This window comes from Globicephala melas, chromosome 10 (assembly GCF_963455315.2).
Source record: "Globicephala melas chromosome 10, mGloMel1.2, whole genome shotgun sequence".
NCBI classification, from domain to species: domain Eukaryota; kingdom Metazoa; phylum Chordata; class Mammalia; order Artiodactyla; family Delphinidae; genus Globicephala; species Globicephala melas.
The window spans coordinates 84,034,655-84,052,428 of NC_083323.1; the positions used below are offsets into that span (position 1 = coordinate 84,034,655).

The 17,774-nt window shown below is 37.8% G+C and overlaps 1 pseudogene; it reads right to left on the bottom strand.

Annotated features, from left to right (window-relative positions):
* Positions 1-14,350: 14,350 nt before the first annotated feature.
* LOC115844385 (small ribosomal subunit protein mS25 pseudogene) lies at positions 14,351-15,022 on the bottom strand (annotated as a pseudogene).
* Between the last annotated feature and the right edge of the window lie 2,752 nt (positions 15,023-17,774).

The following is a 17,774-nucleotide window of genomic DNA, read 5'->3' on the forward strand; positions in this document are numbered from 1 at the left end:
TGGCAGAGGAGTAAGACGTGATCACCTTCCTCCCCACAAATACAACAACACTACACCTACGTGTGGAACAACTCCTACAGAACACCCACCGAATGCTGGCAGAAGACCTCAGACTTCCCAAAAGACCCCCTCAGGCAACCTACATGCAGAGGCGGGGCCAAATCCAAAGCTGAGCCCCAGGAGCTGTGCAAACAAAGAAGAGAAAGGGAAATTTCTCCCAGCAGCCTCAGGAGCAGCAGATTAAATCCCCACAATCAACTTGATGTACCCTGCATCTGTGGAATACCTGAAGAGACAACGAATCATCCCAAAATAGAGGCAGTGGAGCAACTGTAGACTTGGGGCTTGCTTTCTGCATCTAATTTGTTTCTGGTTTTATGTTTATCTTAGTTTAGTATTTAGAGCTTATTATCAATGGTAGATTTGTTTATTGATTTTGTTGCTCTCTTCCTTTTTTAATTTTATATATATATATTTTGTTTCCATTTTCTGTTTTTGTGAGTGTGTATGTGTATGCTTCTTGGTGTGATTTTGTCTGTATAGCTTTGTTTTTGCCATTTATCCTAGGGCTCTGACTGTCCATTTTTTTGTTTGTCTTTTGTATAGATTTTAACACTTGTTATCATTGGTAGATATTTTTTTATTTTTTTGGATTGGCTGCTCTCTTCTTTCTTTCTCTCTTTTTTTTATTAATTTAAAATTTTTTATTTTTAATAATTTTTTCTATTTTAATAACTTTATTTTATATTATTTAGTTACTTTTTCTTTCTTTCTTTCTTTTTCTCCCTTTTCTTGAGAGCAGTGTGGCTGACAGGGTCTTGGTGCTCTGGCCAGGTGTCAGGCCTGAGACTCTGAGGTGGGAGAGCTGAGTTCAGGACATTGGTCCACCAGCAACCTTCTGGCCCCACGTAATATCAAATGGCAAAAGCTCTCCCAGAGATCTCCATCTCAACACTAAGACCCAGATCCACTCAAAGACAGCAAGCTACAGTGCTGGACACCCTACGCCAAACAACTAGCAAGACAGGAACACAAACCTGCCCATTAGCAAAGAGGCTGCCTAAAATCATACTAAGGTCACAGACACCCCAAAACACACCACTGGACGTGGCCCTGCCCACCAGAAAGACAAGATCCAGCCACATCCACCAGAACACAGGCACCAGTCTCTTCCACCAGGAAAACTACACAACCCACTGAACCAAACTTGCCCACTGCAGGTAGATGCCAAAAACAATGGGAACTATGAACCTGCAGCCTGTGAACAGGAGACCCAAAATGCAGTAACTTAAGCAAAATGAGAAGATGGAGAAATACACAACAGATGAAGGAGCAAGGTAAAAACCCACCAGACCAAACAAATGAAGAGGAAATAGGCAGTCTACCTGAAAAAGAATTCAGAGTAATGATAGTAAAGATGGTCCAAAATCTTGGAAATACAATGGAGAAAATGTAAGAAACGTTTAACAAGGACCAAGAAGAACTAAAGACCAAACAAACAGTGATGAACAACACAATAAATGAAATTTAAAATTCTCTAGAAGGAATCAATAGCAGAATAACTGAGGCAGAAGAATAGATAAGTGACCTGGAAGATAAAATAGTGGAAATAACTACCACACAGCAGAATAAAGAAAGAAGAATGAAAAGAATTGAGGACAATCTCAGAGACCTCTGGGACAACATTAAACGCACCAACATTTGAATTCTAGGGGTCTCAGAAGAAGAACAGAAAAAGAAAGGGACAGAGAAAATATTTGAAGAGATTATAGTTGAAAACTATATGGGAAAGGAAATAGTCAGTCAAGTCCAGGAAGTGCAGAGAGTCCCATACAGGACAAATCCAAGGAGAAACACACCAAGACACACATTAATTAAACTATCACAAATTAACTATAAAGAAAAAATATTAAAAACAATAATGGAAAGCAACAATTAACATACAAGAGAATCCCCATAAGGTTAACAGCTGATCTTTCAGCAGAAATTCTGCAAGCCAGAAGGGTGTGGCAGGACATATTTAAAGTGATGAAAGGGAAAAACCTACAACCAAGATTACACTACCCAGCAAGGATCTAAATCAGATTCAATGGAGAAATTAAAACCTTTACAGACAAGCAAAAGCTAAGAGAATTCAGCACCACCAAACCAGCTCTACAACAAATACTAAAGGAACTTCTCTAAGCAGGAAACACAAGGGAAGGAAAAGACCTACAATAACAAACCCAAAACAATTAAGAAAATGGTAATAGGCACATACATATCTATGATTACCTTAAATGTAAAAGGATTAAAGCTCCAACCAAAAGACATAGACTGGCTGAATGGATACATAAAGAAGACCCGTATATATGCTGTCTACAAGAGACCCACTTCAGACCTAGGGACACATACAGACTGAAAGTGAAGGGATGGAAAAAGATATTCCATGCAAATGAAAATCAAAAGAAAGCTGGAGTAGCAATCCTCATATCAGATGAAATACACTTTAAAATAAAGACTATTACAACACACAAAGAAGGACACTACATAATGATCAAGGGATCAATCCAAGAAGAAGATATAACAACTGTAAATATTTATGCACCCAACATAGGAGCACCTCAATACATAAGGCAAATGCTAACAGCCATAGAAGGGGACATAGACAGTAACACAATCATAGTAGGGGACTTTAACACCCCACTTTCACCAATAGACAGATCATCTGAAATGAAAATAAATAAGGAGACACAAGCTTTAAATGATACATTAAAAAAGATGGACTTAAATGATATTTATCGGACATTCCACCCACAAACTTCAGAATACACTTTCTTCTCAAGTGCTTATGGAACATTCTCCAGGATAGATCATATCTTGGGTCACAAATCAAGCCTTGTTAAATTTAAGAAAATTGAAATCATATCAAATATCTTTTCTGACCACAGCACTATGAGACTAGATATCAATTACAGGAAAAAAATCTGTAAAACATACAAACACATGGAGGCTAAAAAATACACCACTAAATAACCAAGAGATCACTGAAGAAATCAAAGAGGAAATAAAAACATACCTAGAAACAAATGACAATGAAAACACAACAACCCAAAACCTATGGGATGCAACAAAAGCAGTTCTAAGAGGCAAGTTTATAGCAATACAATCCTACCTCAAGAAACAAGAAACATCTCAAATTAACAACTTAACCTTATACCTAAAGAAATTAGAGAAAGAAGAACAAAAAACCCCCAAAGTTAGCAGAAGGAAAGAAATCATAAAGATCAGATCAGAAATAAATGAAAAAGAAATGAAGGAAATGATAGCAAAGATCAATAAACTAAAAGCTGTTTCTTTGAGAAGATAAACAAAATTGATATACAATTAGCCAGAGTCATCAATAAAAAAAAGGAGAAGGCAAACCAATAGAATTAGAAATGAAAAAGAAGTAACAACTGACACTGCAGAAATACAAAGATCATGAGAGATTACTACAGGCAACTCTATGCCAATAAAATGGACAACCTGGAAGAAATGGACAAATTCTTAGAAAAGTACAACCTTCCGAGACTGAACCAGGAAGAAATAGAAAATATAAACAGATGAAACACAAGCACTGAAATTGAAACTTTGATTAAAATCCTTCCAACAAACAAAATCCCAGGACCAGATGGCTTCACAGGTAAATTCTATCAAACATTTAGAGAACAGCTAACACCTATGCTTCTCAAACTCTTCCAAATTAGAGCAGAGGGAGGAACACTCCCAAACTCATTCTATGAGGCCACCAACACCCTGATACCAAAACCAGACAAAGATGCCACAAAGAAAGAAAACTACAGGCCAATATCAATAATGAACATGGATGCAAAAATCCTCAACAAAATACTAGCAAACAGAATCCAACAGCACATTAAAAGGATCTTACACCATGATCAAGGGGGGTGTATCCAAGGGATGCAAGGATTCTTCAATATATGCTAATCAATCAATCTGATAAACCATATTAACAAATTGAAGGAAAAAAACCATCTCATCTCAATAGACGCAGAAAAAGCTTTTGACAAAATTCAACACACATTTATGATAAAAACCCTCTGGAAAGTAGGCATAGAGGGAAGTTACATCAACATAATAAAGCCCATATATGACAAACCCACAGCCAACATTGTTCTCAGTGGTGAAAAACTGAAATCATTTCCACTAAGATCAGGAACAAGACAAGGTTGCCCACACTCACCACTATTATTCAACATGGTTTTGGAAGTTTTAGCCACAGTAATCAGAGAAGAAAAAGAAATAAAAGGAATACAAATTAGAAAAGAAGAAATAAAACTGTCACTGTTTGCAGATGACATGATATTATACATAGAGAATCCTAATGATGCTATGAGAAAACTACTAGAGCTAATCAATGAATTTGGTAAAGTTTCAGGATACAAAATTAATGCACAGAAATCTCTTGCATTCCTATACACTAACGACGAAAAATCTGAAAGAGAAATTAAGGAAACACTCCCATTTACCACTGCAACAAAAAGAATAAAATACCTAGGAATAAACCTACCTAAGGAGACAAAAGACCTGTATGCAGAAAACTATAGGACACTGATGAAAGAAATTAAAGATGATACAAACAGATGGAGAGATATACCATATTCTTGGATTGGAAGAATGAACATTGTGAAAATGACTATGCTACCCAAAGCAATCTACAGATTCAATGCAATCCCTAACAAATTCCATGGCATTTTTCACAGAACTAGAAGAAAAATTTCACAATTTGTATGGAAACACAATAGATCCCGAATAGCCAAAGCTACTGAGAAAGAAAAATGGAGCAGAGGAATCAGGCTCCCTGACTTCAGACTATACTACAAAGCTACAGTAATTAAGACAGTATGGTACTGGCACAAAAACAGAAATATAGATCAATGGAACAGGATAGAAAGCCCAGAGATAATCCCACGCACATACGGTCACCTTATTTTGATAAAGGACGCAAGAATATACAATGGAGAAAAGACAGTCTCTTCAATAAGTGATGCTGGGAAAACTGGACAGCTACATGTAAAAGAATGAAATTAGAACACTCCCAAACACCATACACAAAAATAAACTCAAAATGGATTAAAGACCTAAATATAAGACCAGACACTATACAGCTCTTACAGGAAAACATAGGCAGAACACCCCATGATATAAATCACAGCAAGATCCTTTTTGACCCACCTCTTAGAGAAATGAAAATAAAAACAAAAATAATCAGATGGGACCTAATGAAACTTAGAAGCTTTTGCACAGCAAAGGAAACCATAAGCAAGATGAAAAGACACCCCTCAGTATGGGAGAAAATATTCAGAAATGAAGCAATTGACAAAGGATTAATCTCCAAAATATACAAGCAGCTCAATATCAAAAAAAAAAAACAAACCCCAAAACAACCCAACCCAAAAATGGGCAGAAGACCTAAATAGACATTTCTCCAAAGAAGATATACAGATTGCCAACAAACACATGAAAGGATGCACAGCATCATTAATCATTAGAGAAAAGCAAATCAAAATACAATGTGGTATCACCTCACATTGGTCAGAATGGCCATCATCAAAAAATCTACACACAATAAATGCTAGAGATGGTGTGGAGAACAGGGAACCCTCTTGCACTGTTGGTGTGAATGTAGATTGATATAGGCACTATGGAGAACAGTATGGAGGTTCCTCAAAAAAACTAAAAATAGAACTACTATACACCCCAGCAATCCCACTACTGGGCATAAACCCCGAGAAGACCATAATTCAAAAAGAGTCATGTACCACAATATTCATTGCAGCTCTATTTACAATAGCCAGGACATGGAAGCCACCTAAGTGTCCATCGACAGATGAATGGATAAAGAAGATGTGGCACATATATACAATGGAATATTACTCAGCCAGAAAAAGAAACAAATTGAGTTATTTGTAGTGAGGTGGATGGACCTCGAGACTGTCATACAGAGTCAGAAAGAGAAAAACAAATACTGTATGCTAACACATATATATGGAATGTAAAAAAAAAAATCGTTCTGAAGAGCCTAGCAGCAGGACAGGAATAAAGATGCAGACATAGAGAATGGACCTGAGGACCCGGGGAAGGGGAAGGGTAAGCTGGGACGAAGTGAGAGAATGGTATGGACATATATATACTACCAAATGTAAAATAGATAGCTAGTGGGAAGCAGCCGCTTAGCACAGGTAGGTCAACTGGGTGCTTTGTGTCCACCTAGAGGGGTGGGATAGGGAGGGTGTGAGGGAGACGCAAGAGGGAGGAGATATGAATATGTATGTATATGTATAGCTGATTCACTTTGTTACACAGCAGAAACTAACACACCATTGTAAAGCAATTATACTCCAATAAAGATGTTAAAAAAATAATATTCATTCTACTTTTAAGTGTCAGAGTGGTCTTTCACAACTCACTCAAACCTTCAATTCCTTAGTTTCCCCATCTACTAAATATGAATAACTTCCATCTTCCTCATTTTAAACTCAAAGAGTATGTTGAGAAAAATGAAACTATGTTCCTAAAACTTTCCCAATCTTGTACAAAAAGTAGATATATTTAAAATATATGAATCAAACCTGTCTACATTTGGGACAATGGCATTTTAAAACAATTATGCTATAACCTTTGGAATGAGCTAGTGTGTTCAAAGTGCAACAGAATTGGAGTTTCCAAGTATCAAAATAAATCACAAGTTGATTTCACAAAGGGTTTATCAGACTCGCACTCATTTTAGACATCAACGTCTGATACAATATAACATTTCAAATAATCAGAGAAAAAGGAGCTTGATTACCTGAATTAAGCATCATGTTATTTGTCATTTCTGGAAGTGTTCTTGGTGTTAGTAAAAATAGCTAACAGTTCTAACAGTGCTTTCTGTGTTTCCATTCCTATGTGGGTGTTTATTACTTTACCTCATTTGTTGTAATTCTCTCACAACAGCCAAATGAGCTACGTATTTTTCTTACCGTCCCCATTTTACAAACTCAGAAAGTGCCTTAAGAAGTTAATGAACTGGTTCAAGGTTACAAAGCTAGTAATCAGCAGTGCTCAGATTTGAAGATAGGAAGTTTAATTCCTGAGACACATTTTAACTACTACCATACAACGTTTTGTGATTACTGATCAAATTATTTTAGGAAACTTATGGTAAGATTACAGATTAATAGACAAAATAAGGAAGCAATATGGAAGATTCTCTACCTCAGAACTTTCACCAATAACATCTCGCCAGAGTATAGGAGTGTGGAGGTACCTGCATTGAAACAGAGAGAAGCAAATGACTAGAATGTTGGAAAATCTCTGAATCACATCAAATGACGCAGATTTTCTTAAGACTCAATGGATTTAGCTTCATAGAGAGAAGATTAGTAGGAACATTACAATTGAGTTAAAACTTTTTTTTTTGTTTTACGCGGGCCTCTCACTGTTGTGGCCCCTTCCGGACGTGCAGCCTCAGCGACCATGGCTCACGGGCCCAGCCGCTCCGCGGCATGTGGGATCTTCCCTGACCGGGGCACGAACCCGTGTCCCCTGCATCGGCAGGCGGACTCTCAACCACTGCGCCACCAGGGAAGCCCTGAGTTAAAACTTTTTAAGAGCTGTCATGTGATAAAGGAAGGAGGCTGACTCTGGGTTGATCCAAAGACGTAAATAACGGCCCGTCAATAAAAGTTACAGTGTGGAGACAGATTTGGAGTTAATTTGTTAATCAGCCATCATTCTGTGAATGTTCTATCATGCATAGCTTCTCTGGAATGAAGTTCACAAACAGAGCACCAGATGAAAACCTATATCAGAAGTCCCTTTAATTTATTTTCGTTGACATTGAACATTTCAATGTGCATCTGTAGTTGTTGTTGGGGGAACTCTTAAAGGGGTAAGAGCAGCACTGGCAGTGGGAAGAAGCCGGAACTTGTGAAATCTATCAGGGAGATGTCCACGGAACCTTAGCACACACAGCATCCTTAGCATGCATATGTAGGAAAAGTTCTTAACCAAGTGTCACTCGCTCTAATTCAAGTAGTAACATTATTTGGAGTGTTCTGGATTACCAGAGCATGAGTAAGTTTGACCAGTTGTTTAAAATAAGAAAGCCCACATCAGGCTTCTGTCAGGTTTACTGAAACAAATAGGCATAAAATTGCTTTGGAGATTGCACACATATACAACTTCTTTCCCCCAAATCATCTAATCATCTGGAAATTGAAAGCGTTTAGACTGGAAATCCCACGCAGTCAGGGATTCTGTGTTCGTTGCTGAATTCTCAATACTCAGCACAGAAACTTGCACCTAGCAGGTCCTCAATAAATAAATAGTCATTGAGTGAAGCACAGTAAATGCGATAGGTAATCATTCCCAGGAATTGCATAAACATGATGATCAGGAGTGAATTGAGATTTAAGTTACAGAACTTCTGGAAATATTTTAAATCTTTCCTGTTGCTTTATGCTTTGACTCCAAAGTCTTGAGTTCAGAATTTAAGAAAATTGGAGATAAATGGTCCAGACAGTTCCTGTTAAAACAGCGCAGCAGCTCATCTATTCCAAAGAGTCTTTCGTTTGCAGTTAGACCTGAGCTTAGTCATGTTTCCAGAAAGCCCTACTTTCATAAAAAGTGGTTTGGATCCACTGCAACTTAAACAGAAGATGGCAATACTAGTGAGCAGACTTCTAGATTTAACAGCTTTCTTAAAAATTAAGAACACACAACCAGACAGCCTGCAGGATACCCCTGAGAAAAGTTTCATTATATTTAAACAATTGAATGTCAGTGCTAATAACCGATTCCTGCTGGGTTGAATTCTTTCCCAACAAAAAGGAAACCATTTAGTCACACTAGCATGTGTCCTCCACGTGAAACATTTGAAGTTGTCTTAATGTGTTGCAGGTGATGTTGTCAAGAAAGGGTTGTGACCCTGGAACCACTACTGAACAACTTGGGAGTTGGTTATCCTGCATTTATTCTCTTCCTTTCCTGGAACACTTGATGTGCTCCTAGCCTCTGAATAAAGTATGTACACAGTAGAATCAAACCAAGTGCAATAAAGGGAACTGAAAAGCTGCAGTTGGTGGTATAACCGCTAATGGTGAGACTGGCCTACAGTCAGAAAATTGCTTTTTCTGTGATTTTTCTCTCCTCCATCTGATTTTCGAACAAGTTACATTTTAGAAAATGAAATGTTATATATCCCATTCATTTGAAAGCAGGATGACTATAAATGAGAATATTCTTTAACTCATATTATTCCTGCTTTGGATGTTATAAATAAGAAAATGCTGAACTCCCTGCACTCTCCCCCACCCCTCCCCCACCCCAGAGCATCTAATACTGCCTTGTATGTTCTTAGGTTGATTGCAAACTTTTCCATAATTATACGTTGACCCACTAAAGGGTAAAAAATTAAAAGAAAAATTCAGGCGAAGTGACTAGATCAATTTAGACCCCCTATGGCTTACCTCCCATTTGTGAAAGGGATAGAATATCCTCATGAAACCTCAAAGTACCCCATTCCATTTCTTTGAGGATTAATCAGTCAACAACTAATTATTGTATTATCTACCAGACACATAGAGGCACAGCATTACGCCAAATCTAGGCAAGCCATGCCAAGATAAATACCTTCGTTTGTTTTAAAATTAACCCCGCTGCTCTAACAAGGTAACTACAGAACACGTAAACCCAAATCAGTGATCGATTTTCCAGCAAGTGAATTTGAAAGCTTTGATTGAAAATGTTCTAAACATTTTTAATCTCTCTTTCTTCCTACCCATAACAGTAAAACTGAAAATAAGCACTTATACAACCTGGCCAAATATTTAAAGAATGAGTTTGTAACCAGCAATATCTTAAAATGTGTTTGAGTTATTCTATATGCTACTTAAATAGTTAAACTGTCAGCCTGGGATTTTGTATATATTCCTCATTAGGTTGCCTCTAAGACCCCAAGGCTGGTATATCTGCATTCTAAAATTTTGTATTTTTCCATGGTTTATATACCCCATAAAATGCCTTGAGAACTTTATGAGGGATGTTACATTAATATGTGTTATTATAAATATGATTTAAATATCTAAAGCATTACAGAGTGATTACTGTTCAATAAGGCAGCATGCATAAAATGGTTATCTCCACACTGTGCTTAGGTTTCTACAATATAATATAATGAATTGTTCGATATAGTTTGCATGCTATTTGTCTCTGTTTCTTCCTGGGCTCGAGGGAAGCTGATGTGCAATCCTTTAACAAGATGATCATAAATTGCAGAACAATAAACAGCCCTTGAGATTTTTAGGTAGTATGTTGTTAGCATGCAATCCATCTTGGGAAACTTGATTTAATACTTCAAAGGAACATCTCTGACAAGGCTCAACATTGTTTTAAACTGCTGCTAAATCAATTAGTACATTGGAGAATCCTAATGTCTCTGCCTCTTTCCTAGCCCATCCCAAGAACATTGGCTGGTTATTTTGTAAAGCAAAAGATTTAGGGAGCCCCTGCATGGATGCACTTGGGTTCCCCTGGAAAACATTAAAGGTGATCCTGCATGAAAGGAAGGATCAGCCAGCCTCCCTAAATCATCAAGATCAGTGAGGGTGTCATCTTCAAAATTCATTTCAATTTTTCTAAATTACCCTTCTTGTGGCCAAGAAGGATAAATTTAGATAAAAGGTAACTATTATTCTAAAGTCAAGACTATAAGTCAAATACGCTTCCCCTCCAAAATGTATATATATTTGCTTTTATTTACACATTTCTTTTGGTGTATATAATGTATCTTGTAACTATGTATATTCGTATTATATTGGAGAATCTCAAGACATTTATAGATATTGTCTAATCCTCACACATCTATTATCTCATAAAGTAGAAACAAACGTTAAAAAACCAACAAAAACAAAACCCACCCTGTGGAAAAAGAGATAATGTCAACAATTTCTTAGTTCATGATAGATCATTCATTTCTTTTTTCTACTGCATGAAATGTAATAATTAAAGTAACAATTGCTATGCAAGGAGGATCATGACCTCCCCTTAAATTTTATGGTATTTCCTGCTTTTCTTAAATGGTGTCCTTTTATTTTTCTACATTAATTTACTGAAGACAATTCTCGGGCAATTCCTCATCTTTCTTTCTATCTTTTGTTATGCTGCAATACTCTTGCTTTTTCAATATCCCCCAGACCCAGCTGGCCCCTGTTGCCTGCAGGGTGAAATCACAGATTGTGTTGAGGGGAGACACCCAGCTGTACCCCTCAACCATGCTTTCCAGGACAAGTTCACTCCACTTATGCATCTGGGACTAACTGGCTGGATTAAGAAACAAAGCGAAATAAACAAAGCAGTTAATCAGTCCAACTAAAAGAAACTTTTCGTTTTCCCTTAAACAACAAGGCCAAGTACCTGTTTTACCTGACTTATTAAAAAAAAAAAAAAAAAAAAAGCAGCAGCCTGTTCTGGCGATGTGTAAACACAGTCAATGTTTTCCTCAGCCCAAGGTTAGTTTCCTCTGACAAACGGATAATTTCAACATTTTATGTCTGTTCTTTCCTTTAAAGATGCATAGGGTATGCTTTTCTGGAAGCCGTCTAAACTTCATATTAACTCCCATACATAATGGGAATCCTCACCTTATTTGCTCCCCTATGTAATGGAAAGCCAAAAGGTAAAAGCTTTTTTCTCCCCTCTCCAAATAATTGAATGAGTATTTAAGTAGCCTGGTTCATAATTTAGAGTCAGGACGAAGCTCATTTTTCTCATCCGTAAGAACTACAAACAGTGTTATATTTTGCTTTCTTTATAATGTTATTTCTAGACAAAGTGAGAAACAATCAATTTCTAAATTACATCTCTTGCTTCGCTCTATTGCTCCTTTTTGGGGCCGTTAGTACAGTTAAATAATACATTACAATATAACTGACAATAATTGCTCGTGTGTTTTAAAAATTTATCAGTCCCACGTGTATATTTGTTCGGTCTCACTACAATACTATAATGCAATTTGGCAGATTTTCCTCATTTTATGTAAGGAAAAATGGAGGCATAAAGTGGAAAAGCAACCAGAGGAACAGGAAAGAGCCAAGGCCAAAGTCAGGTAATTTAAATATTTTAATACTTTTGTAGGGTTTTGATTGGAAAAGAGGCTTAGCGTAAAAATGGAGAGAATGTTTTGGTATGAGGTGTCTTTTAAAAATTAGCCAAGAGTTCATTCTCACACTTTTTCTCTTTGTCCTCTGAGGTATCAATGAAACTTTATTACATACTGGTGCTTGCCAAATTCAGCTGTATTTAGCTCAGTAGTCCTTAATAAAAGAAGTGATTCTGATCGCAGAATTGGTTTCAATAAATCCTATTCCCGCGTTATCTTTCATAGAACCTAAATGACATCTTCCTCATAGTCAAACCTTTCAATGATTTCAAAACCAAACAGGACTTGCCACACAGCAGGGGCTCCAAGGTTAGTACCTGTTTCATTGATTGTTATAGAAACCACTCTTGTTCAAAACATGAACTCCCAAGATATAAGGGGGAAAAATGACATGGTAGAGCTTCTTTCTTGTCATTTCCTTTCTGTCCTGGTCCTATTCAAGTGTCTTTTCTACAATTTTCTCCTTTCACCTCATTCAGATGTATCTCTGTAGAACAGTCCGACCCCATTTTTAAGTAATCAGAGGCTCATGGCTCAGTGTGTAGGTTATTCTGGTCCACTATTATCATTACTTCCTGAAGCTTTTGGATGCCCTAGTACCATTCCTTTTCTTGTTAGTGTCTTTATCAGAAAGTGAAAACAAAAAGGCACTGAATTGAAACCAGTTTGGTTTGTGAATTTCTACTTCTATAGAGCCTTCCCAAAATGAATGGTTGAAAGATTTATTCTCTTCACTGGAGTAATCCAAACTTTATATACCATGAACACAGACAGTTAATAGTTAGGTTTTTAAAAAATAATCATATCTTCAAAAATGCTTTCTATCTACCCATTTCCAAGTCCCTGTTATTCAACAAACATTTCTTGGTCATTTTGTTTTATTAGTTGCTGTACATAAAAATTTTTAAAGTGGAGACAACACAAAATGCTCTAATACAAGGTAGTGTATTATATTAGTATAAAAGTATATTAATTAAATGCTACATATTACATTAATTAATTTATCTATGCCAAAGTGGGCATAGAAAATTAATTCTCTGGGAGAATCTAGGAAGATTTTATAGGAGAGGTGGGTTTTGAGTTTGGTGTTGAACGATGGAATTAGATTGTAGACTTGAATACTAAGCTAAGACATTGATTTTATTCTATTGTAAAAGAAAGGATTGACTTAACCTTTGGAACTTTAATATCTCCATCTGTATTACCAAATTGAACATAAAACATGAAATGATATTGACCTGTTAAATGGTAGGAAGACATACCTGGCCTGGGGCAATGACTAGACTCTGAACACAAGCACTCTCTCCACAAGGATGACAGCACCCGAAGGACAAGACTTGCTCCGCAAATTACATGCAAGTTGGAAAAAGTAAAAAAAAAAAAAAAAAAAAAGAAAAAGAAAGGCGTCACCGGTGATTTTTAAAGGTAGAGAATAAGAGGATCCCACGACTTAATTCATAACATTTAAGTTATTCTCTAATTGCTTTCTATTCTTAAATTTCCTCCAGCCTTTTGATATTTAGATTACCTTTTACTTAGATTATCTTTTATTATCCTGTAATAGAACATGTCTGATTCTTTGACTTATCTCTCAAGTAAAAACTGGAACTTGCAAGTCAGAGTAACCGGATGATGCTTTTAAAAAGCAATGCCATCAAAAGCATTTGAAATTAGTCCCATTTACTTCAAATATAGGATTTTTACAAATGGATCTTAATAAACAGTCTGAAGGTAATAGATATGTTAAACTGCAGAATCCTAGTCATCATCATTGACTCTCCACACAGAGACCCTTTACCAATTCAAATGCCTTTCTCAGACGCTTGCAACGCCTCTCACGATGAGTTACTATATTAATTACTTTACTCTTACCCCCAATTTTTCTGAATATATATTAGTTTCCAAGTACTCTGCCAGGAAGTGAGGACAGGAGGATAGGAAGTGCCTAACCCATCTTCAACGATCATAAGTTTTTCTTTCTGTGTGTGATTCTGAAGCATTTATTGCCCTGATGGTGCAGGGTGTTCACTGGGCAGCGTGGCTGCAGCCCACCTCCTCCCTTCCCCCCCCCCCACGTGCTTTTACACAGGTGTGTAAAGGGGACCCTTTTATTGCAAAGAGATTTTCAGTCTCTCAGGGAATAGAACCAGGGGCTTTTCTCCGGCCTCAGTCTCGGGCACTGGCTTTCAGAGACAGTTTGTACTTCCCTGTCATCTCCTTGGGCAACGGCACGAGGCCCGGGCAGGGCACCTGCCCCTTCATCTCACAGATGCACTCCCACTTTCAGGGCCCAGAGTGGGCTGGGTGAGAAAGCTGAGTTTTCTCCTGTTCCTCTTTCCTGAGGGTTTCCTCATTCTTCCCCAGAATCTTTTTGATGTGCTCCACGATCTGCTTATTGCTCTTGGTCTCCACGCCCATGAGGACTTGCTCCCCAGAATCCCAGTAGAACCGCAGGAAGGGTGTCAGCGTCATGTGCTTAAACATCATGATCTGCACCCAGGGGTCCTTGTACTGGATCGGAGGTACGTTGAAAACCACGAATTCCCTGGCGCCTTCACCCAGCTCCCCGTGCGTGTTGTAGTTCACCGTCATGACCTTCACCGAGTCCTTGAACACCACGTCTCCCTGGCGCAGGTACTGCAGGGTGCAGCGGATGGGGAAGCAGCCCGTCACAGGCACGGGTGCGACGGAGGGGCCGGACCCCCTGCCGCGAGCCCAGCAGCGCGAAGAGACGAGCGCAGCCGATGCCTCCAGGGCGGCCCTCGCGCAGCTTCTCCAATGATCATAATTTTTAAATGAGATTTTTCTGAAATGAAAATACTTGAAGGCAAGAAACATGTCATATATATACATCTGTATATCCCCAATAGCTATGAGTACTAGCAAGTTACCTAATTTCTCTGGATCTCATGTTGATTTTTCAGAGGGTTATCTTGGGAATTAAATGAGTTAGTGTATCTAAAACTCATCATAAACACTCACATATTATACAGGCATACCTCGTTTTACTGTGCTTCGCTTTACCGTGCCTCACAGATACTGCGTATTTTACAAATTGAAGGTTTGTGGCACCCCCGAGTCGAGCAAGTCTACCGGCGCCATTTTTACTAAAGCATTTGCTCACTTCATGTCTTTGCGTCGCATTGTGGTAATTCTCTCAGTATTTCAACTTTTTCATTTTTATTATATTTGTTATGGTGATCTGTGGTCAATTATCTTTGATGTTACTACTGTGACTCACTGAAGGCTCAGATGATGGGCAGCATTTTTTAGTAGTAAAGTATTTTTTAATGAAGGTGTATGTACATTGTTTTTTAAGACATAATGCTATTGCACAATTAGTAGACTACAGTATAGTGTAAATGTAACTTATGTATGCACTGGGAAACCAAAAAAAATGTGTGACGCGCTTTATTGTCATGGGTATGAAACAGAACCCACAATATCTTTGAGGTATGCCTGTATTTATTGTGCAGAGTAGATGTTCTATTGAGGTTTAGTGAAATGAATGACTAATTTAATTGGGCCCTCTCTTCTTTGCAGTTTCTAGATTGAGAATTAACTTCTCACTTACCAAACGAACTTATTTTTTAATTAAAGGCTACTTGCTAATATCACATTTCATTGACACTGAAATGCAGATATGTTGCTGTCATTACAGAAGTTGACTTGGCTTCAAAGCAGTTCTGTTGTCTTCATGAAATTGTACTCTGTGACTTTCTCTCTGCATGTCACTTCTAAACTCCAGCAAGAAAATAATGATGGGCAACATAACAATAAAAGCGACTGTCTCTTCTATTCCTTATCTTCTCTTCTAGAATCCTCCTTGCAACAGGGATTCAATGCCATATGGAGGTACGCTTCCGTGCTGTCAGGATGTGGACCTGTGGTGCGGTACAAAACTCCCTTTTCCTCATTAAAGGCATGCAAAAGTCTAAAAATAAATCTTCTGCTCGTTCATCCTTCACTTTTTAGCAAACCTCTGGGGACAACTGCCAGCCAGGCAGTTCAGGGGAGGAAAGTGAAGCTGAAGTATTCAGAGGGCGAAGCAGGGAGGCAGAGACTCATGATACAGGATTGGAATTAAAGCCAGGGGGAGGTCGAGAACTTGCTAGTAAGATGTTGCCCATCATGTTTTACATTAAGTTAGTCCTGGAGGACCTTCGTCCCCTAAACTCTAAGAGGGAAAAGATAGCTGGTGAGTCAACTGGGCTGTTGCTGTTGTATAAGGACTTAGAATTACAGCAAAAGCAATAGGCTGGAAGAGGTGAAGACTGGCATTCTTGCTCGTCCTCAAGGCCCAGCATCTGTGCAAAAACTGTGACTCCTTGCAAAGGTGGTCTTCTTTATTGTTCTGATTTTATAGCCCCTGAAACTCTTGCCCCCCAAATACCCCCTCACTTGTTTTGCCATCATGCCTAAAATCTCCATGCTACTTATCCTCTTATTGTAATGGACAGGTTATCTGGGAAGAACATCAGGAAAAATCGTTTCCAGCCACTCAAATTTTAAATCCAGTTAATTTTATCAGTTTAGTTTTGTTTTCCAGTAAAACTCTAAGGGATTTAGACATGAAGTGGGCAACTTTCAAAGGGGGACGCTCTCCTTGAGGAAGGTAAGAGCAAAATCTTGATCACTGGACTGCCCAGGAAGAGTCCTCTGATAGTACTGGTACTCCAATAGGGCTAACAGGGAAGTGTGCACACAGAAAGTGATGGAGGGTGCTGAAGACCACCTTCACCTCAGTAAAGTGCCCAGAGGCTTCCTCTACTCTCTTTCCTTACTCCCTGGTGGCACAGTATCATTTCAGGACTAAGGCTTAGAGCATTTAATAGACAGCAAATAAATTGTGGGATTCTTAAGAGATGGCTCATCTTTGTTCCTACCCAGATAAAAAGAGTGAATTCCAAAACAGTAATATTGGATATCTATCTCTTAAAATGATATTCAGTTAAGAATATCTTTTGCTTTCCCCCCAGTTGTGTTCCATACAACCTAAGGAATATTCTAAAAAAAAAAAAGATGATGACCCTATCTTCAACTTAAACCCTCAGATTCTTGAAATTCTCAACACTGTTTTATTCATTTTCTTTATTTTGGATTCTTAGAAGTCCTGGTTTCTTCCTCATTAAAACAAATCAGAATATTCTGGAAGTGGTGAGACTTTATTAAGGAAAATTCTGCCTGCATTCTCATTAGGCTCTGGTAGACTTGATAAAAGCAAATGTTATTGCAGAAGAAAATCATAGCTGAACTTTGAAAATTTTTAAACTTACCTCCTTTTGGACCAAGTTTTATCAAATGAAGAACTGAGCTGTAGGATTACTCGAGAATAATATTTATATCTGAGCTTGGATTTGTATAGGAGAGTCTACAGATACTGTGAATTAAATCAATTAATTTAACTGCATACAACCTGGGTATTCTATTTGCTAGAGTTCCAGAGCACTTTTTCTGTACTCTTCCCTTTAGAGATCTATATAGTCATGATCTCAAGAAATATAGATGGATAGACAGACATAGATATAATTTTCCCTACATATATACTTTTTCTTTCCAAAATGTCTATTGCTTGATCTGATTTAACTGG